The 24,012-nt window shown below is 37.9% G+C and overlaps 1 protein-coding gene across 1 annotated transcript in view; it reads right to left on the bottom strand.

Annotated features, from left to right (window-relative positions):
• LOC137090945 (leucine-rich repeat and fibronectin type-III domain-containing protein 2) overlaps positions 1 to 24,012 on the bottom strand; it is a 481,236-nt gene that overhangs the window by 457,039 nt on the left and 185 nt on the right. Inside the window, exon 2 of the mRNA XM_067454960.1 lies at positions 7,757 to 7,854. The gene's annotated coding sequence lies outside the window, so the exon portion shown is untranslated. The remainder of the gene's footprint in view (positions 1 to 7,756; positions 7,855 to 24,012) is intronic.

Below are 24,012 nucleotides of genomic sequence, written 5' to 3'. Positions count from 1 at the left end.
GACAATTGAGACCAGACCTAAATCTTGAGTCCACCAGCATCTGTCTCAACTACATAACAATTCATTATGTCTGCCAGAGCGGTCAATAACAGCGATTTTTCTCCCTCCCCCCATCCTCGATCTTGCGATCCGGAGGAAGCACCATTGACACAATTCACAGCGAGCCATTTATAATGACCGCTTTCATCTCACCTGACCCTCCGCACACATTTTTCATTTCCTGGTTGGACAGGACAATCTCAAACCATCCAAGAGCATTTTGCACATGATGATAAATCCCAGAGTTAAAGACAATAACACTTCCCTATTTCAAAGGAAGAGGCCGTAGTGTGACAGCGGAGCATAGTGAGCTGGTTTAGAAAGGATGGGAAAATGAATAGATTGGTTTCCAAACTAGAATCTACAAATCACACACACTTGTTTGCCGTTTTAAAACAAGAACTGTCAGTACACAGTGCTGCCGAGCATGAGATAAATGCATTCCTGTGTTAAGTTTGCTCTTTTTTCCCAAACTTATAAAGTACGGAACATGGACATAGTTGAGGCAGTCGCCAAAGCGAAGTCAACTTTCACATTAATAAAACAGCAGACAGAGTTACAGAGTTTAAAAGAAGATTTCAAATGTCAGAAAACTGCTTATGCTAGCAAATTTCAGGAGAAGGTGCCAACAGATCTTAGACTAACAGCAATGGAAAAGACTGGTATGAATTCTGCCAGTTTAATACAAAGAACAGTATTTATGAAATGGCATAAGGCATACTAATATAAATCATAGAAATATCTTCAGTTCCCACAATGAAAGTTGCCCGTAGAAATGGCTTTTCAAGTCTTTTCGTTTGGGAATGAAAACACTGGGAGCCTGTAATTGCCATGACATGAATAAATTATACATGCTCTTTCACCATCTGCTAGTTTATTTTGCTGTTGTAGTTGTTGGTGTCATTTTAAGTTTAGTACTTTTTTATATACTAAAATCATTTCTGTTGAGCTTTGTATGTCGAGTGTTGATCTGTGCGTGCACATGGTTGACAAGTTGTAAACCAATCACCACAAATGCACTGTAAACAGAATTACAAAAGAGAATTCATTAAAAATGAATAAGGTCCAAGATCCCAACAGTATTTTTTATTATCCTGCAGAGCAGCAAAAGGTCTTTGTTTTGTACAGTATGTTGTGTGATGACAAACAAAAAAAATTCAATTATAGTTCTGCATCGTTGTCTATTTCGCAATTACACATGCAGACCAGTAGTAGGTATCTGCATACGAGGAAATGCAACTGTAAGGCCGCCCAAATCGTCCCAATGAAGGCTAACGATCGGCGGTTGAAGGTCGCTGCGCGTTCGTCTTTTTAGCGGGGCAAAAGGGATTTTATTCCAATTCCTCGTTATCTGACTCCATTTAATGATAATTTAGAATTTAGGTTAGAATGCCAATTGTTTATTTGGTCATTCATTTTTAATAGTTTAAGTACACATTTAATTATTCCGTTTAACCCTTTGTTGAAATTATACCCAACCTGAATAATTCCAGAGCAAGTCAGAATCTATCAAAGTGTAACAATTTATTTAACAGTCAGGTAAATGTATAAAGCCAATTACATAATCAATTCAAAGGTAATCCATATATAACATCAAATACTCTGAAGTAAAGAATGAAATATATACCTGACTTCTGAAAACTACATAATGCTGGCTATCTTGAGACATCCAGCATTACGGGCTGACCGGTTAAAGTGTCAAGCCCTGAGCTCTTTGCAACATTTCCTTAAATACCCAGAAACAAATGCACAAACTCTTTCAAATGTAAACACTAGTTCACAATGGGAATTTGCATTGATCAAGACTTGTATTGATGTAAAGGCCAAATGGCTGAAAGCCACACCCACCAAACTAAGACAAGATATCTTTAAACTCTTAAAACATTGATTATCTTTTGGTTAACTTCTGTGGAGTTGAGATATTTGTACCAGTCGCACTGAGACATTTCAAACGATATCAAACACATATAATACTGTATCGTGTGGATTGACATTGTAATATAGAGATTTTGTGTGTATTTTCAGGTGATCTCAGCATGAGACAGGGAAGGAATTGGGGGAGACGGGGTATATAGGGAAAGATGTAGATTAGCTGATAGTGAGGTGAGACTTGCGTCTCCAGTGGTGTGTGAGGGACAGTTCAGATGTTAATTTCCTTTATTTTCTCAGAGAGTCCTTGTTCTTCATTCAGACATTTCGGCATATACTAGTTTTTTCAGTCTTACACAACGTTACCAAAAATAACATTTTGACCTGTGGGAGGGGTTCTAGCAGACCAATCACAACACTTGTGGTCCAAGTAGAGTTGACACCTGTTAAATTTTCGGAGAGGTACACATCAGACTACGATGCAGAATTATAAATTCACCCTTAAGGGATAGTTCACCCAAACATAATTACCTCATGATTTACTCTCCCTCAAGCCATCCTAGGTGTATATGACTTTCTTCTTTCAGACGAACAGAGTTTAAAAAATATCAAATAGGATATTTAAAAAATATCTTAGCTCTTCCAGGCTTTATAATGGCAGTGAATGGTCTCTTAGATTTTCAAGATGTGCTTTTGGGCTTTGTACATAAGCCGTCCGCCATATTACAATGGTCAAAGCTGGTCGGTGAACATTCGAAAGCAAGTATTAATGAAGATCTATATCTCAAATACACTTTGCTAAACTAACACAACAGAAGATGGCGGCGTCAGCCAACACAACATTAAAAAGTTGCCATAGTTTAAAAAAAACTACTGAGTTAATACAACACAAAAACATGATCATTTAATAAAAAAATAAAAAAATATTAAGACAAACTATAACAGTATTACAGTGATACTAAAATAACACTTCTTTTGACAAGGAACTAGTTTCTTCTAAATAAATCTTTTAAAAACATTGCAATGCCTTTAATTATCTGAAAACCTTAAATTTAAAATATAAATAAACGGAAAACACATTCCTCTCTCATTTGAATATGTAAATGAGCTGGATCAGAATGTTAACCACATGAGCATTCACACTCGATTCACAGCATCAGCACATCTGTGAACATACATCAGCTTATGTGGAATTGTGTCAACATAATTTATCCATAATGTGGTTGCTTTGTATCTCCAAGGTTGTTCCCTCTTCATAAATATGATTTTATTAAAACAACTCTTACCCAGGGGGGTCTTTAGCTCAGCTTGTGATGTATGTCTGAAACAGCCATGATGTGAGTGCATTTACCCTGCTCAACATTCAACTGGAGCCAGTCTCTGGGGAACACTTCATTTAGAAGCACAGAATCCGCCTGGGTCCTTGTCCTAAAATACACTCTTTTAGTCCCAAGAGGTGAAATCAGTACTTCATGGTGTCTGTCAATGAAACTTTGCAAACAGGGCCATCACTGGCGGGCCGAAAGGTAGGGACGATTCTAGGGCCCTTAGGCGGGGGCCCTGTGATTTCACATTTAAAAACAAGACCTTCCCGACTTCCTAGGTTATCTATGAAAGCCTCTTTTTATGTGAAGGACTTTGGACGTTTTTGCAGGGAAAATCAAAAGGATGTGAGGTTTTACGCAAGCTCCCAAGAGCCTCTCTTCCGTTCAATGACACATTAAATGATTACCTACAATCTTCAGGATAATGCATAAAGAGACGTTCTGTACTGTAACATGAGTGTGCCGTGCAAAGAAAATGCATTCATTAAAGTTATAGTCTCACACAGCCAGATCTTTATAGATTATAGTCTCAAATCAACTTTATAATCTATCATAAGAGTGTCATTTTAATGACCTCATCTATCGACATGACGCCAGTGAATTGCAGAGATGGTGCAAACACATCCACATCTCTACGATCAGATGCTTTCTTAACTGCTGATTTCTCACCGCTGTCATTTTTATTGTGTTTGTTATTGAGAGGAAAGGATGCAACACATATTTACATATTACTCTAAATGTCGCTCTCAGTGTGTGGACAGTGTCGGGATATTTGTTAAAAGTTTGTTCAACTTAATGTTTACTCCTAAGCGAATAACACACAGGTTCAGCGTATTAAACTCTGCACTGTGCGCATCCGTTATAGTCACATCGTAGGATGTGCGATGTCGGCTATAGGGATCCTTACAGGCACCACGTTTCGAAATGCACATGATTCTCAGATTTATTGCAAAGTTTAACCATCAGAGAGTGAAAGTTTATAATTTGCATGTGTTTGAAGTCCTGTCAGTTTAAACATTCAAGCAATTTTACACCATACGATCACAAGACAAACGAGAATTCATAACTTGCGCTCAACAGCACAGCAGGCAAGCCCTGAATCAACTTCTCTTTTGCATCTTCTTGAAACGCTTGAACGTAAATACCTAATTCTGTTCTCTTCTGAATCTTATTGTGCTTAAAAGAACACAAAACCTTAACTCAATTTCTCTCAAAATTGACTTGGTGACTCTATCGACTTTAAAAAGGTGCAGTTCTGTCATTTGTTCTACATCTTGAAGGAAAACAACAACTCTTTTTTGAAAAAATTGGCTCATTGTGACTCATTTTGTCAGCACGGGTCACAATTTTTGTTTGGCTGTTCACTTTTTTTTTTTTTTATGTGGCCAATATCAGGTCCAGGTCATGATCCTGCACTGACCCGCATGATTAAAATAAATATGTAACATGGAGGCAGCTGAAGTCAGCATTTATATGAGAGACCCCACTGGTAGGAAAGAGAGACTGAAATGTGTTTTTAGCATAATTCCGGATCATTTCAGTCTGAACAGTTTGTGTGGCACATATTGTTTTTAAAATTGCCACAATGTGATGCAAAGAAGCTGTTGTTGAAGGATGGGGGAGCAACAACAATATTGCACTTGACAGCTAACTCGAAGCCAGCGAGTAAGCTTGGTTAAACTTCAGGAAGTGTAATTTTAGAGCTATATGGTGATATATAGGATTGGTTCCACCAAACGTATTCTAATAAAATGGCTCGTCGGCCTTCCCCACCCAACCTGCATTAAATCTGCCGATAGCAATTTGTGAAAATCCTTTTTCCCTACCAGTTGATGAAAGCTGAACGGAAATGTGGATGAAACCCATAGCTTCATTTCCAATGGCCCGTCGAAATTCTTCCAAGTGATATGAAAGTCATCCAATTACTCAGATAATTAAATCTGCCGAGTGGTGACAGTGGAGAGGAGCAGGTGGCCATCATGCCTCAGTGTTATAGGATCCTGCCTGCAGTTAATGAGCACAGAGCAGAGAAGAGCCTTTATCTTTGGATCTCATGACTCTATATCGGATGTGATACATTTCATACTGTCTTACACACGAGAAAATAAGGTTGAACATTGTAAAGATGCTGAAAGGAACGGATCAAAACAAAATCTTAAGTTCTGTCATAATTTATGTATCATTGCTGTTCCAAATCCGCATCAAAGGACAATCTCCATGTGGCTCTAACCAGGCTAATACCAGTGGTATTTTAATACAGGATATAGTCAAAATATGAAATCGAATATCATTTTTAAATAACTTCTAAAATAAAAACCTTAACGTCAAAGCACATTGTTTGCATTACCTCCCCCAACCCTAAAGTTCCTCCAAAAGATCTCATGAGCTTTACCAAACGTTAACCTTAAATGAACCAGAGAGGAAGAGAAGAGATTTCAGCCTCAGCTGACTAACCTTGTGGTTCCATGAATATAAAATAGGCTTTGCTCTGAGAAATGTCAGACCATAGTCATTAAGTTAGTGTCCCTAAACAGTCTATTAGCAACCAAGGCTTTTAGCAATTAAAAGCATATCGCTGTATTTAAAGTGAATTAATTAAATGATGGTTGAGTATTAACGGACTAATGATATAAATTGGGCAGTGCTATTAACTCTTAAGGAATGATTTAATTAAAGAACACCTAATTTCTCCACAATTAAGAGCTTGATTGTAAATGTATGATGAAATTGCTGCTAGTTAAGATTCTAATGATCATCAATAATTATTTGCACAATAAGGAACAGGATAAAAGCAAGACATATTTTTGCTTCATTGCACCTCTAAACTTTCTCAGCAAGTCCAGCTAATACCACCTCTGAATTGTAACCGCAATGTAGGTTATTACTATTTAATATAGTGTGATCCAGACATTTTCTGTAAAACATTTAGACCCTTGAGTTTTTAGATACTGCAGAATAATGTTAAACTGAGTAAAATGTACGTTTCTTTTTTTTTTCCTCAAGACTGGATTAATGTAATGTGTTGATGTCACTCTGGATCTCGGTATAAAATACAGCTTATTTGAAACAACAAAACCTTTCACTGAGAAAATGTATACACATCACGCTCATCTTTATGTATCTTGTAATACATAAATCCCACATCTGCTTTGATAACAGAACATGATTCTGATAGCAGTAATCATCTAAATACTGTGTAAAGGACTGAAGAATATTTTTTTAATGACAAAGGTAAATCTGAAATGTGTGTTCCCTTCATTTAAATACAGTTCTCGCTGCCCAAGCTTTACAGTGTGTATGTGTCCTGATTGTCATAAGACATACCAGTAAGAATTATGCACGTGGACTGACAACACGTTTACATGCACCCTCATTATGCGATTACATTTTTTGGGGGGAAATATTTCTAATTAAACTTTTTAACTCACGTAAACGGAATACTTTGATCAAACTAATGTGATTAAGCTCATAATCGTAGTGAACCATGTTCACATTAAACTTCACTATACTGCCAAACTTTTTGGAAAACCTGCCTTTACACTGTAAAAAATGTCAACCTATTTCAACTTAAAAACCTAAGTTCAGTTGCTGCCTTAAATTTAAGTCATTTCAACTCACTTTAAATTTAAAAAAACGAATTGCTTAACTTATTTTGATGAGGTAACTTAATATATTAACAAATTAACATGTTGTCATAACTTACTGATCCTATTTATTTTTTTTACATTATATTGCACATTAATGACATCCCATTCTTAATCTTAATACGGAGTTGGCATAATGGGAGTTTTTGATCATTCCTCTAGAATTGCATTTGTGAGGTCAGGCACTGATGTTGGTCGAGAAGGCCTGGCTCACAGTCTCCGCTCTAATTCATCCCAAATGTGTTCGGGTTCAAATCGGGTTGAGCTCAGGACTCTGTGCAGGCCAATAAAGTTCCTCCAACCAAACTCCCTCATCCATGTCTTTATGGACCAACGCTTTGTGCACTGGAGCGCAGTCATGTTGGTACAGGAATGGGCTATGCCCAAACTGTTCTGACAAAGTTGGGAGCATGAAATTGTCCAAAGTGTCTTGGGATGCTGAAGCATTAAGAGTTCCTTTCACTGCAACTCCTAACCTTAACCAAACAGTGTCCTAACAGTCCACTGCAGTCTACTAATACATTAGTTGGGTTAGTTGACATGTATTTGCAAAGTTACTTATAGTTATTTTGGAATAGAGTTTAGCTATTGAAATCTTGAAATGTTGGGCTCTCCTAGACGAAAGATGACCAATCGTGCTGATTTCTGTGGTCGTGGCTCCTAAACGCTGGTCTTACATCATACAGTGAGAGAGGTTCAAAGACTTTGCAACCAAAGATAGCCTGCGCTAATTTTCTGACAGTCTCATAAATTTAGCATGATCCTCTCACAATATGTTTGCTGCTACAATCTACATCTACTGACTAGCCAATTAAAAAATGCAACATAAAATAGTATATTAAGCAACACGACATGGCGCTAAAACGTAAAATTTCTTACCTCAAGCTCCATTTGCAAAATTGGTATGTCAAGCTGGTCTCTTTTTCCCAGCCATGATGGCATCAGTATTCTCCTCTTTCGCTTTCTCCTCTTTTTTTCTGCACACATTAAAACCACAATTGCCAAAGTGTGATTGATCTGGCTCTATTTGTTTACTTGCACATGCTGATGATGTTTTATTCTTCTATATAAACTTGCGCCATAGCCTACGATTCAATAGATGTCATCACCATACAATCTTCATACATGTCGTACACAAGTTTATTAGATCCATATTGTACAGTATGACCAAAATCACAGTCTGCATCAGGCATAAAGTGGACCATTGAAATAAATTGTAACCGTAACAAGCACACATAAAATTTAAACGATGGTAAACAGTGCTGGGTTTCTGAATGAGATTTATTCTTTAATGAGCCTAAATTACACAGAAAGAAGTTGTTTATGCCGAAAAGTAAAACTAGGTTTAAAGCACAGCACTACTTCAGTATTTAGGACCTTGACTGCAGGTGGTTAATGGATAAGGCAAGGATTATGAAATAAAATACCATCTGTGGCGCAAATAATTTAGTGGATTTATGCTTTCATTTTAAATGTAACTCATTTTGAGCATTCACACACACACACACACACGCACACACACACAAACACACACACCCTCCTTCAGCTTTGAGTCAAAGCTCAGTCTTTTTTAATTCCCTCTTCAGGTCAGTAGACCTAGAGCTCATAGTGGAAATAAAACAATGGGCTATTTCAGGTTGGGTTTCACCTTAAAATTTGACAGTACCTGTTTGTTCAGATCACAGGGTGGGCTTCAGCTTAATGCCTGTGGAGACCTTTAATATACACTTTTGCTAGTTTAACGACGGAAAAAACAGTCTGCGCGCCAAGCACATGGTCTAAAACGGTTGTACCTAGGCCGTTTCTCAATGTGTTCTTCTCTGTACATCAGCCACTACCCAAGTACTGTTCCAATTCAAAGTTCACATCTAGCCAAGAACCACATATTTTATTATTATTGTGTTAAATATTTTACAAATGTAAATGAAAAAAAGAAGCAGGGTTGTGTTTTATATTTCGTTTTGTTATAAATATACATGCATAGAAGATAATCAAGGTACTCGTTGCCCTAACCACATTTGTGTGGCTATTAATATGTTTAAGATATTTTTTTTTTTTGAAAATGAAAAGGCAGGGTGGTGTTTTATGGCATATTTTGTTTCACTGTAGCCTAAAATATACATACAGTTATAACCGGAGTAGCCAGAGCGAGCTGAGTGATGTTATCTGCCATTCCATTAGCAGAGTTACTGGACTTGTGTCCTCCCGTTCTCAGGAGTTCGTTCTCCTGAGTCGAACTTGGCAAGTCTGAACTGCTTTGGGCTTAATGTCCAATAAACCAATCAGTGTCTCATCTCCCATTCCCTTTAAAAGCCAGTCGTGCTCGCACCATGGTGGATTTACTACATACTAGAATTTGCAAGCGGAAAGACTGGACGCTTCGTCAGATCTTTTTCCCTGTGTGTGTAATAATCAGACTATATGCACACATTTTCAACAACACAAAAAATACTGCAGTATTGACATCAGACCAGGTTTGTGTTGTTCAAAGGTGTTTTCAGTTCTTTAAAATAGCAAAATGCCAATATATATTTTATATACACTCACCTAAAGGATTATTAGGAACACCTGTTCATTTTCTCATTAATGCAATTATCTAATCAACCAATCACATGGCAGTTGCTTCAATGCATTTATGGGTGATCTCCTGAACTCCAAACTGAATGTCAGAATGGGAAAGAAAGGTGATTTAAGCTATTTTGAGCGTGTAGGGTCCAATAAAATCCATTTAATTTTTTCCCAAATTCCGTTTTAGCTTTCCCCAAATTCCGTTTTTTCCGTTTTAATTTTTGGGATTTTTTTTTTTTTACCCTTTACTGTTATTTTAGTCAAAAAAAGAGTGTGCTTTTAATGTTAATAAACATCACATTTACTTTTAGGACAAATACAGCATGATGCAACATAACACTGCACTTCAAATATGGTTATGAGCTTTAAACTTTCCAGTAAAATACATTATATTAGTTTAGTTAAAATGAAAGTGCTCCATTAGCTTTTTCTTTCAAGTAAAAAAATTAATAAAGAACTTTAAAAAAAATCATAAATCATCTTTTACATACAGTACTAAGTAAAACATTTAAAGTAGGGGTGTCCATGGTTAACCGATTAACCGTTAAAAATTGCGTAACCGAGTGAAACATTTTGCTCGGTTAAGTGGCGTCAATGACGTGCTTTGAATTTAGTTGTAATATATTTTTGCACCCCTAGAGACCGCTACAGCGCTCCCAGACATTTGTAATATCCACAAGAAGAAGTCATGACCAGCTTTCTAAGCGGGCAAAGTAAGCGTGGGAGCACTTTAAAAATGAGAGTGACGGGGCAAAATGCAGGTATTGCAATGCAGTGCTTACCGCATTTTTCAGGCTATAAGTCGCTCCGGAGAGTCAAAGAGTCGCATCAGTCAAAAAATGCGTCATGAAGAGGAAAATAGCAAAAGTCGCACTGGACTAAAAGTCGCATTAGGGCAGAAGCAGAGCGGGAGCCGCGCGCGCTGTGCATTACGGATCAGAAGAAAGAAAGTTTGAAGTGAGAAACTTGTGAATGACTAGAGAAAAGCAGAGGTTACTTTAACTGTAATGAAGAAAACAAAAAAAGCTAATCGCGGACTGAAAGCAAGATGGCCAGAGCTGAAGGGACGAGTCCACAGATGCTTGAACTCTCTGCCGGGAGAGGCTCAGCCGCGCGAGTCAAACGCTGTGTCTGTGTGAATCATTCTCGGCTGCATATTTTACTGACATTACATGCTCTAATCGTGCAGGCGCCCTCGCGGCCACTCGCATTGCTCGTGAACTGGAGCGCATCTCATCCTAATTTAACGAAACTCAGCGTACGTCTCACAAACATGAAATATATCTTAAGAAAGCTTGAAATGTCTTTTAAGAACTTAAAACGAAAAGAAATAGGCTACTCTCTGATTGTGTAATCCATGATGTGCATTTCTCTCTATAGGCGCGTTCACTACGGACATGGCGGTCGTCAAATTAATAAGCTAAAAATAATAACCCTGACGCACACTATGGTTAACCGAGTATTAACCGCTAAGGGCCTCGGTTAACGGTTAATGAAAAACTTGAAAACGTGCAGCCCTAATTTAAAGCTGAAAATGAACATGAAAAAATAACACATTTCACCATGAAATCATGTAGTGAATTGTTCTGTGGGTTTAACAATCACCATTATGATCCAGAGATGTGAAAAATAAAAAATAAAATACACGAAAACAACACTGCCAGACGTTTTTTTTCCCATCTTCAAAGGGCCCTTTAAATGATTAAAACGAGAGGCTTATCTTAACTTTAAGGTTACTTTTATCATGTAAACTACCCATATACAGCATGTTAAATGCATATGTGTTTGGAACCGAGGGGAACACGGTCGCATTTGCAAGAGATATGCTGCCTAATGTGCCTATCATAAATCAAAGCACGAGAATGACAGGGGTCGAGCAGACCACCGGAAAATCTGACTGAATGGGAAATATTTATCTGTATTTGCAACACACGAGCCGCGGTTCAGCTGCGCGCGACCAATGCTGCCTGAGCACAATGGCTGCGCGGCTCCCGCTCTCCACACGCAAAGCTTCTGCGCGCTGCCTGCGCGTGCAGTGTGAAACCGCCGTTAGCGTCGAGTTTCTTAACTTTTCCGCTGACGAAAGCAGAGCCGCGGAGACCAACTTCGTCATACTTGCATTGTTTTGAAGGGTGAGCTGAAATGACGGGAGGGGTTGTGTCGCCAAGATTTGCTTCCCACGGTCTGCATTTTCCTCAGACATACATTCTGCTCCCACACAAATCAGAATTTCATTACAAATATGTAAAATTCTGGGAAAATCTGCGTTAACACTAGATTCCCCGTTAATATGCAAATTCCGCGTTAATATGCAAATTCCGCATTAACATGCCAATTACGCGATTCCGTCCGCGATTCCGTGATCGCGGAAATTATAGGGCCCTAAGCGTGGCATGGTTGTTGGTGCCAGACAGGCCGGTCTGAGTATTTCACAATCTGCTCAGTTACTGGGATTTTCAAGCAAAACCATTTCTAGGGTTTACAACGAATGGTGTGAAAAGGGAAAAGCATCCAGTATGCGGCAGTCCTGTGGGCGAAAATGCCTTGTTGATGCTAGAGGTCAGAGGAGAATGGACCGACTGATTCAAGCTGATAGAAGAGCAACTTTGACTGAAATAACCACTCATTACAACCGAGGTATGCAGCAAAGCATTTGTGAAGCCACAACCTTGAGGCGGATGGGCTACAACAGCAGAAGACCCCACCGGGTACCACTCATCCCCACTACAAATAGGAAAAAGAGGCTACAATTTACACAAGCTCACCAAAATTGGACAGTTGAAGACTGGAAAAATGTTTCCTGGTCTGATGAGTCTCGATTTCTGTATGATAATGTACCATGTCACAAAGCTCGAATTATTTCAAATTGGTTTCTTGAACATGACAGTGAGTTCACTGTACTAAAATGGCCGCCACAGTCACCAGATCTCAACCCAATAGAGCATCTTTGGGATGTGGTGGAACGGGAGCTTCGAGCCCTGGATGTGCATCCCACAAATCTCCATCAACTGCAAGATGCTCTCCTATCAATATGGGCCAACATTTCTAAATAAAGCTTTTAGCACCTTGTTGAATCAATGCAACATAGAATTAAGGCAGTTCTGAAGGCGAAAGGGGGTCAAACACAGTATAAGTATGATGTTCCTAATAATCCTCTAAGTGAGTGTATATTAGTGTCTGCTTTTTTGCACATAAATGGGAGTATTTTTCGATTTTGATTCAATACCACATTTTGTGGCACAGAGGTACCATAAATGTATTTACGCAGAAATCATGATTGCAGGATTATTCAACTGCTCAAAAGATGATTGTTCATTCACGTACACAGCCTTGCTCTGATTGTCATGACAACTAGGTTTCTGGTGCCTTTGAGAGAATATCATGTTCTTTGAAGTAAGCCTACAAATATTCTGTCCTAAACCATGACTTTAGAGGAATAAAGGCTCTCTAGCCATTACTATAGTTTGAATTGAGTGCTTATATTTACTAATATGAGTTATCTTATTAGATAGCTATTTTGGCATCCCTAACTTTTACCATCAATGCCCTATTACTGCTAAAATCTTGTATGGCTTGAGGGTGTTTTTCATTTTGTAACTAAAAAAGCATGATGCTTCTCCTATTTTCACAATTTTATAAAATGTAAGCCTTTTTTAATTTTTATTATTGCACCTTTTTCTCCTTGAGATACTCAGATATTTTCTGATGCATTTGCACTTTACGGTTGATGCTTCCTACAGGCTCAGCCTCAGACATTTTCCACTTAGAGGCAGATGATGAATCCAGTGAAGCCAATAAATACGGCAAGGGGAAAAAAAGAAAAAAGAAAAAAAAATGTATTTATATATATATATATATATATATATATATATATATATATATATATAAATAAAAATGTATATATATATATATATATATATATATATATATATATATATATATATATATATATATATATATATATATATATATATATATATATATATAATACATTTTTTTTTTTTTTTTTTCTATTGATAATGTTTTGGGCATTTTTCTTAGTACCACTAATGGAACTCTTTCCCTGAACAGACCACAACGGCCATTTCCTTGAAATCCTGCAATAGCATCTACAGTATTTCACCAAAGATCCTTAAACAAGTGGTTGAGAAAAACTCAAGGACCATAATGTCAAACAGAACATGATGATACATAATTCTTTCTTTCCAGTAAATGTATCAGGAAAAAACGTTGTCATATAAAAACAGTCCCAACATGTCACTGTGTAAGACTAGACTTTGCTTTACAAATAAAGAAATACGGCACTTTGGCAACACTTTTAGTCCCTCTTGAACATTCTGTTCACTATAAGTAACTTTGCAACTACAATATCGGACCATATTTCAACAATCTGAGCACATGGTCTGAAGCTAATGGCGCAGTTGCCTGTCCGAATCCACTTTTGCTAGTTTATCGACTGTAAAAATGCTCAGTGCACCAGGTGTATGGTCTAAAAGGGTTGTGCCTAGTCTCTTAATGAGTCATGGGTGTGTTTTGGGGGTAACGTGCATCTCCCATTCCCTTTAAAAGCCAGTTGCGGTTTCCCCATGGCAGATTCGGTATTTACATGAAGAAATTTGCAATCAGAAAGACTATTTGTGTACTGCTGCGCATCCCTGTGTGTGTAATAAGCAGAGTGTATGCGCACTGTGGACCCGCCTATAAGTATATATATTACTAACACGGCCTTTAAATAACACCGAAAATACTGCATTGTCAGTTTTCTCAAAATAGCAATGCGCCATCAATGCTCCTGAACACACCTGGTTTTCAAACCAGCACCCCATGGGCGAACAGATAGGCTCGAGTGCATTTGCTCTTTAAACAACGTGGTGCTGGACGTGAAAACGACAACTGCGCTGGGCTAAAACTAGCAAAAAACACGAGTCATGCCTGGTTCACATTGCCTCAAGATGAATGATAGCACCTATCAACTTATTCGAACCCTAACAGCATAATGCGCAACTACTCTAATAAGAGCTTGTATACATTACTAACAGTCAACAGCCTTTGCTAAAGGGAGTGGACCATCAAAATAAAGTAAAACCAGCATTTTTGAAAAATCGGCCTCACATGGTTTGTACATTTCAATCTAAATGTTGGGGGCACATATCGCTTTGGTAAAAATGGACCACTCATGAAACTGTAAAAATTATCATCAAGTGTCAGAAATGAAAAATGTACCAAGAGGAAAACGTTATTGCTCAGGCAATTTAAATAGTTCACTTTGAAATTAAATTTTGATATGTTTTAGCTTACCTCATGGGCATCCGAGACAACAGGACACACGCACGCGCGCCCTCGGATCAGTCGGACGTAGTGGTGTGCAAGAGGTAAAAACTATATAAATACTGTTCGTTTTCTCACACAAACCGCTCTTTCCGTGTCTTAGGCCATCAGTGTGTACTTACGATGGGGGATTGTTTAATTTGGACTTCTCTGTGTGTGCTCTTTGAGGTGGTGACCATAGACCTGCATTATGTGAGGCACAGACAAGAACGGTTTGACCTAAAATGATCAAAATTGAAACTACTGGGGAAACAAATACTCCTACATCTCGGATGCCCATGACGTAAGCTAAAACATATCAAAATTTAAAACTATCCCTTTAACAGAGATTGCACTTGAACCAACTGAGTAGCTCTTCAAGAACTAAAAATAGACATATTATCGGTGTAAAAACATCTGAGAAGCAGGAGATCCAAACATATCCGATGCAGATGTCTTTGTAATTGGTAAAGTGCTCCAGTTCTATAATATAGTACACATTGACACCTCTCCATGGATAGTAAATCCATATCTTGGCAGGCATTTAAAAATGCCAAGAGATTCATTTGGATTGCATCCATTATTATCATTGTTCAAAACACTCTGGTTTGGAGACTTCGCTACCCTTCAATGTAGCAGAAAAAGCGGTAACCATGGTTACGAGTGATCAGATGAGGCTTCTTATCCAGCCTACGAAAGCAGGTGCACTGAAAAACGAGTAACAGCCCGGCCCCTAGTCCTGTCAGAATGCACATGACTGTTCATTTGTCATTCATAAGCAGCAAGACATCTAATAAATTTGTTTTTTCCCCACTAGGACTTTCTTAAGTGGATAATGGGTTTTCATCCTTTTAGCTGTTCCCTAATTATACATTGTGTCATTAAAACACCCAATGGAAACCAGGTAATTGTGTTAAAAACCAAAGGGAATCTGTAATTTTTGCCATTCTTATTGAATACGGAAATCTCTCATCTGAAAGCAATTTTAGTCACCATATGTTGTCCACAGGCACTTTTCAAACGAAACTACTGAGGAACTGAGGTTAATGGCATAATGACGGCTTATTTTATTTATCAGTTAACTATCATCACCATTAAATGGTGGTGCATTGATGACAATTTTTCTCCCAGTAATGTTATAATAAGATTTTAAACTATATATTCTCTCATAATAACAACATACTATGTCGTTAAAACAGCATTATTTCTCTTAAAACATTTTATTCATAATAATGACGTCAGAAACCTTTTTTTTTTTTACATTATAACAAAATATTATATTGTTAAAATAACATTTTTTGCATGACGCCGCCAGTGTCGGCAGTCATGAAATAAACGAGGATCTGCACGTTGCCTGGTTAATGCCGGAGGATTAATTGGAATACTCTTCTAACTTTATGATAAATCATGTCCAATCATTCCACTCAAACCAGATTATTTTTTAATATTTGTACCAGTTATTTTTTGAATAATCGACTGTTGTTTAAATAATACATCTTGTTATAAAGGGAAAGCATGTTGTTTTTTATGACGTTATCAAGAGAAAACATTGTTTTAACCACATAACATATGGTTATTACAAGAAAATATGTCATTCTAACAACATAGGACCAGCGCAAACACTCTTAGCATAAAAAAAACTACAACAAAAAACAACTATTGTCAGGATTTACTAGACATGCAGTGAAAAATATGCGCTGTAAAGGCGTGGACGTGGTTATTTTTGCGGCTGACCTTTATTGCATATTAATTTGTAGGAGTTTCCCTTTCAAACACACAATTTATGGGAGGAGAGTATTTTAATGAATCACACAAGGTGATTTACTAAGGTTTGCGCTCGTCAATTTAATGGTGTTTGAACTATTACTTACCAACCCTAAAACATGTGCTTAAATCAGACGCTAATGTGTGCTGCTGTTGTTGGATTGCATTGATCATTCTGGAAATGTAATTTGCGTGTCGTCAGTAGATCACGAGCAGAACCTTTAACTCTAATCTGTGCTTTTTTTTAATTGCGATCTCCCGCTAATTTGCCCTGTTTTGTAAATGGTATCTCTGCCTTAAATGTCTACCTAGTTTGAACTTGCCATGCTAGCAACTGCTTTTTTCGTGAAAGCTTCTGTGTTTATAGACCTCATCAAATATTTCAACTCAAGTCAATATTTTGTGTCTAATTACTTGTGGCAAGTAGCGGTGTAATAAGCGAGATAATGTCCATCCAGCCGGTATATCTCAACTCCCCAATAATAAGACAATCTCTGCAATGTTCTGGGAAGGAGTGCCCTCTGGTGGATGAGCACTTCATCTGGTGATCGACACTGCCCTGCCAGTATTCCCCACACTTTCCGACCAATCGATTGCATCACAGTGAATCTGTGCTCAAAAAAAAAATGGCATGATACTCATTTACACGCCATAATGTCAACAACAAAGCAGCTCAAAGACACCACAGATATCTGCCCTTTACCTCCCACCCCTCTGCTCAGATGCCCACCTCTTTGTCCTTTCTGTACACAGTCCCTTGCAGTCCATCCGCTCAATGGTGACAAATCGAATCTCCACGGCAGAAATACTAGATCCAGTCTATTTGCCAAAACTTGTTTTGTCCCAGAAACATTTTACTGTCTAACACACACACACACAAATCAGGCTTCTATCAACCTGAGAGGTTTGAGCAATGATGATCAAAAATCAGAACCTAAACCCTCAACCACTATGCCTTACTTTAGTCCACTAATAAAGTTCCCTTGAAGGAGTGAGTGAGAACGAGCATGTGAATTCAGACAGCCGTTGAGTGTACATGAGCTGTACACTCTTTACTGCAGTGCAATGTGGGATAGAATGAGTGCACTTGATATGTCCACTATGATTTTGGATACTACTACAAATGGCTGTCCCTTCAAATAATGCCCTATTTGAGGGTTTAGGGGGCGATTTCAGATTCAGTCTTGCACTTTGTCAGACCAGATATAAATCCAGCAAGAGTTATTATACCATAGGAAAGCAATGGAAAAGTACTGTTTCACAACAACGTCCTGTGACTTTAAAAGCCTTGAGCTGGAGACATCCTCTTATCTCTAACCCATGAAGACAAATATCCCTTGAAACACACAATCATTGGATTAAACAACAATAAAAAAGCACTACAAAAGCAAGGGAAATTAGCTAAATAAGTAATATAATAATACTCAATACACTGTTAAATTACAAATGATGATATAATTAAATGGAAATTATTAAACAATTATACACCAATCAGGCATAACATTATGACAGGTGAAGGGAATAACACAGATTATATCTTCATTACGGCTCCTGTTAGTGGGTGGGATATATTAGGCTGCAAGTGAACATTTTGTCCTCAGAGTTGATGTGTTAGAAGCAGGAAAAATGGGCAAGCGTAAGGATTTGAGCGAGTTTGACAAGGGCCAAATTGTGATGGCTAGACGACTGGGTCAGAGCATCTCCAGAACTGCAGCTCTTGTGGGCTGTTCCCGGTCTGCAGTGGTCAGTATCTATCAAAAGTGCTCCAAGGAAGGAACAGTGGAGAACCGGCCACAGGGTCATGGCTTATTAAACTGACTGGAGCTCAAGAAGTTAATGCTGGTTATGATAGAAAGGTGTTTGTTGTGGCCCCAGACCAGTCAGGGTCTGCCCATGCTGACCCCTGACCCCGCCGAAAGCACCAACAGTGGCACGTGAGCATCAAAACTGCACCACGGAGCAATGGAAGAAGGTGGCCTGGTCTGATGAATCACGTTTTCTTTTACATCACGTGGATGGCCGGGTGTGTGTGCGTGGCTTACCTGAGGAGCACATGTCCCCAGGATGCACTGTGAGAAGAAGGCGAGCCGGCGGAGGCAGTGTGATGCTTTGGGCAATGTTCTGCTGGGAAACCTTGGGTCCTCCATCCATGTGGATGTTACTTTGACACGCTCCACCTACCTGTTACAGCATTGTTACAGACCATATTACGCCTGATCAGTGTAAATGAATAAATGCTATTCATTGCTATTAAGAATAATTTGATCCTTCACTATGGTGATTCCGTATCGTGACTTAATGTGGTCGTTTGAGATACATTGTCATTACTGCAACAAGAATGCCTTGTTTATGTCAGGCAAGCACGCACAGGGAAGTCTTTATTATAATGTGAAACACTCAGCTATCTATACAAATCATAAACGAGAACCGACAAGGGGCTGAACTTAACGGGAGTGTAAACATGGCAAATGAGAGACGGGTGCAAATAATTAGCAAGCGTAACCATGGAAACAAACGAGGACATAATCAGTGACCAAGTAAACTGAAGCTAAATAATGCAGGGAGACAGGACACAGAATATCAAAATAAGAGTTCATAGCACCATGACAGTTTGGTTATCTTCACTATAAACAAAACTTAAAAGTTTAAGGCAATCAGCTGCAGAACATTTTTGAGTTCTCTCAACTTAGGGTCAATAGTTGTACAAACTTGTGAAAAGCTGAATGTCATACAAAACATAAATGTGATTTTTTTTTTTACAGTGTCAAGCATGTAATTTAGATGTTGATACAAATAATAATCAAAATACTTAAAAATATTTAAACCCTAACCATCAGTGGGTTAGATAATGACAGTTACCGGTATTTGTATTCAAATAAATGAGAATAGATTAAAATCATTTTTGTTATTTGCATTACAAAAGGCAATTTAATTCAATATATTCCTGCTTTAAAGAACATTTTATTTTGCTATTGTGATAATCAGTTAAAAACATGCCTGATCATTAAAAAATAATTAGTTTGGAGTATTAGAATTAAAAAAAAAAAAATCTTTTTCTAAAGTACTTTTGGCTCTTTTTGTTAAAGTGTTTAAATCTTTTTTTAAATCGTTATTCTGAATTGACTTACTGCTCACAAACAAGCAAAGACGGGAAAATTATTAATGCATAATGTGTATTTTTATTTATTTATTTTTTTAGGACCAAATAACATCTGACAGATTTAAATTTAAATTTTAAGACCCAATTGTTATTTGCGAGGGAAAACTGCAAGGCGTGCGTTTCAATTATTCAACCTCGCCAAAAAATATGTACAGCCAGAGAAATTTCGAAGCAACATACTCTAGAGCTTTCTTGCTCTACTAATCACATAAAAGAAATCATAAGTCACTCAATTTACCCCAATTACTGAGCTAAGCTCGAAACGTCTGCACTTTGTGTCAAGCGGCCATTGAAAGGGATGAATTATCCATACTGCAAATGTAGTTTCTCTCGAAAAACATTATAATTCTGAAGAGGAGAGAATTGACATGGATTTTTGAAGATCAGATTCAGAAGAGACTCTAAACACTTCGTTTTAAACGGAGGTAATCTATGGATCAGATAAATAACTCAGTGCACGTTTCCTCGCAGTGGGAGACAGAGTAATGTATTCTATTGAACTGGAGGGAATCTTTTCATGTGAGAGGGCAAATCATACGGTTGTTATTCAGTGTTTGGCAATTTAAAGTGGTCACTGGGGGTGTGGGGGGGGGATTTGCACTAGTATAGCTTTGTGTAAATATGGAAGACTTCAATGTCATGGAGTATCAGGTTTTTGCATTCATTGGAAAAATGATGAAAACTATAGTCGCACTCAAAAAAATTATTAAGGCCCTTAATAGATAAGACACATTTCAATTATGTTTACTTCACCTAATTAAATTAAGTTGTGTCGAAATCAGCCTAATATATTTAAAACTGAAGTTTACTTAATTAATTTGCATTAAAACTACATGAAATATTTGTGCTGACAACTAACTGGGCAGTGGATCTGTAGTTCCCAGCATGCTTTGCAAGGGACTGCGCTAGGAGAGAAAATTATGGAATAAAGTGTTATTTTATGTGTTTTTCAGTAAAGGGAAAGATGTTTTCAGTTATGTTGGACATTGAGGAGTTTCTGTAATTTTGTGGTTACCATTATGCAGAAGAATGTCTGTGTTTAGGCTGTGGGCACTTATATACAAATTCATTGGATGGAATTCCTGCTCTAAATTCAATATTTTTAGTTTATCCAATGGAGTTAATTTTGCATTTTATTATGCTTGTTGTTATTTACATTTTTAAAAGGCAAATTAAATTGACAACAGTGTTCACCTTACATAATAAACTTTTATAAATTGAACATAACATAATTAAAGGTGCACTATGTAGTATTTTTGCAGTAAAATATCCAAAAACCACTAGGCCGGTGTTATATATTTTGTTCAGTTGAGTACCTACAATATCCCAAATGTTTCCAACTATTTGTAAATTGTGAGAAAATTGCTATTTTAACTAAGGACCGGGACGTTTCAGCATCGCATTTGAGGGAGTCGCCTGTCAATTGCGTCATATCTGCGTTACCCCCGGTTTCGGCTTTTATTTCGCAGGAGCGATTTACTCTTAGCAGTGTGAACAAGTGAACGCACGGAGTAAAGTCATAACATCGTTTTGAACACACTTAAATGTATCTAATATGATAAACAGAGCTACATTACCTCAAAATCATAACCGGAAGAACGGATCTGTGCAGGCGCTCGGCGAATGTGTCTCGTCCCGTCATAATAAAAGTCCCGGTATTCGCGAGGCGGGTATTTGTTTAACAATCACTCCAGCAGCTGTGCTCAGCTCCATAACACTCGGTCCTGCTCTGCTTTAGACTACAGTAACGTTAATAACCGCATGCATGAACGTGATTTCTGCCCGAGTCCTATTTTCCACCGGCTGTGATGAGAAGACCACATCTCACAAGATGCTGCGCTCACACATTGCGTCATCAAACTACGATTTGTTTTGAATAGGCGCCCTCCAGTGGACGGAAAGCTCCATAGTGCACCTTTAAGTAAACGGCACATAAAAATATTATGTAACAGTGACAAATTCAAATGGTTTGTATTTACTCAAAGAAATTGTGCCAGTTTTACTTGAATTTTTTTGTTCATATAACTAAATTGTTATTTGTAAAAATTGCTCAATATAGTTGTGTGCAACCACTTACCACATATTTTTTAAAGTAAATTCAAGTACTTTTTTGTGTATAGCAACTCAACTGCAACTTCAGTGAGAAAGAAAACTGCTTTAGACCCTGGTCATATAATGCCCACATAAAATCAGCCATTTTAAATGAGAACTTTGGTGCTGCTAAAAGTTCTTACGCATCAGCAACTTGCTGTTACTCTGACCCTGCAATTTTGATCATCTGTCTTGAAAACCAGCAAGAAAGGAACTCAAAGTTATGGCACACAGTTCATTGAGAAGGCAGAAATTCTCAATGCAGTATGACCTTCTGTCAGCGCAAACGAACCTTTCGCATATATTCTTTTAAAGGTTAAGATTTGTGATACTGCCCTTCAAATGTAACAGAGCTCCACAAAAGAAGCCAATGAACACGTAACACAAAGTGAGTTTAAAACTGATGAGCAATTAAACAGCAAGAGTGAAACATTTAGTTTCATGTGTACACAGTCCAGTCTATGGGAAACAAAAGATGAATTTCAAATCTTTAAAACTGCGGGAGGCCAGACATAAGGGCAGCTTCAACCGATTTTTAACATTATAATCCTCAAATGGAGGATGATCGACATAGTCAGCTGGTTCTCCTGGCATGAGTTTTGTTTTATGAGACAAAAAAACAAAGAAAAAAAAAAAACAATATGGGTGATCTCTCTCAATACTGCACTTTCGTGGCATGTTTGTGGTTGCAGAGCTTCAGCCATAGAAGCACGCAATGCAACATCCGGTTGGTGAAGCTTGCGCACTCTTATCGCGGGTCTAGACTAGGTCGGCATTACTGGGAACGCCCACGAAAACATCGTATCCATTTATGCTATGGGGAAAAACTCCCGCCTTCTGTATTCAACTTACGAAACTGCGTCACTGGCCCGACGTATCATTAGAAAGTAGCATAAGCATTTTGAACTTCGAGATCGAGAGGTGTTACACTTTACAATGATTCACAGGTGATTACCATAGGTAATCGCAATCACTATGGTTAATTATTGCAATTGCAACATAATTAAACATTAAACACTATTTAAACACTAGAAATCACGTTTAGAAGAGAAACACAATTTTGTTGCGTAGATCACAAATAATACGATTAAATAAATTGGACAATGTGTTTTTTCCTTTTTCTTCAGTCTTATAAAGCTTGGAAGCATCAGGATTTTTATTAATATAACTCATATGATTGTGTTCATCAGAAATAAGAAAGTCATATACATCTAGGCTGGCTTGAGGGGGAGTAAATCATGGGGTAATTTGAATTATACACACACACACAGTAAAAATAATAATGACTTACATTACATTTAATTGTCCTATAATGGCAGTAAGTAAAGCCATGGCTTTACTTACTGCCATTATAGGACAATTAAATGTTTTGAATTTAATAAAAAGCTTTCCTGAAATGAAGAGTCCTAAAACTATGTTAGTCACTATCTGTAGGAGGGTATTTTTGCTTTATCTAAATTGAAAGCACGGGGCATCCATCGCTCCCCACGTGCATCAATGAGCCTTGGCCACCCATGACCCTGTGGCCGGTTCTCCACTGTTCCTTCCTTGGAGCACTTTTGATAGATACTGACCACTGCAGACCGGGAACAGCCCACAAGAGCTGCAGTTTTGGAGATGCTCTGACCCAGTCGTCTCGTCTAGCCATCAAAATGTAGCCTATCCCATGTCAAACTCTCTCAAATCCTTGCGCTTGCCCATTTTTCCTGCTTCCAACACATCAGCTTTGAGGACAAAATGTTCACTTGCTGCCTAATATATCCCACCCACTAACAGGAGCCGTAATGAGATAATCAGTGTTATTCCCTTCACCTGTCAATGGTCATAATGTTATGCCTGATCGACATTACAGGGCAATTAAACTTTTTGAAGGTAATAGAAAGGTTTCCTAAAATGAAGAGTCCCAAATCAATATGGTATGTTTGTCACGGCCAATAGGAGAGTGTTGTTGCTTTATCTAAATTAATAATAGAAAAGGTCGCGATAGCTCAGAGATCTCAGTGATGTTTTATAGGCTACATGGGGAACAGCTAATCATACAAAGGCTTGCTGTCCAATTCAGCTCTTCAGCCAAAGTATGAGTTACATTCATCTGAACTATAAAAATGGAATATTCCTGACTGCTGTGTTATAATTTGCTGGTTTTGGGACGTGTGACATCTTCCACAACACTGAAATTATGTTTGCTCCCGTTTACGCCACACTTACTCTTCTCTTACAAGCCAATTTGTAAGCATCTTCAAGC

Source organism: Pseudorasbora parva, chromosome 10, assembly GCF_024679245.1.
Source record: "Pseudorasbora parva isolate DD20220531a chromosome 10, ASM2467924v1, whole genome shotgun sequence".
NCBI classification, from domain to species: Eukaryota; Metazoa; Chordata; class Actinopteri; order Cypriniformes; family Gobionidae; genus Pseudorasbora; species Pseudorasbora parva.
This window is presented reverse-complemented; position numbering and strand designations above follow the sequence as displayed.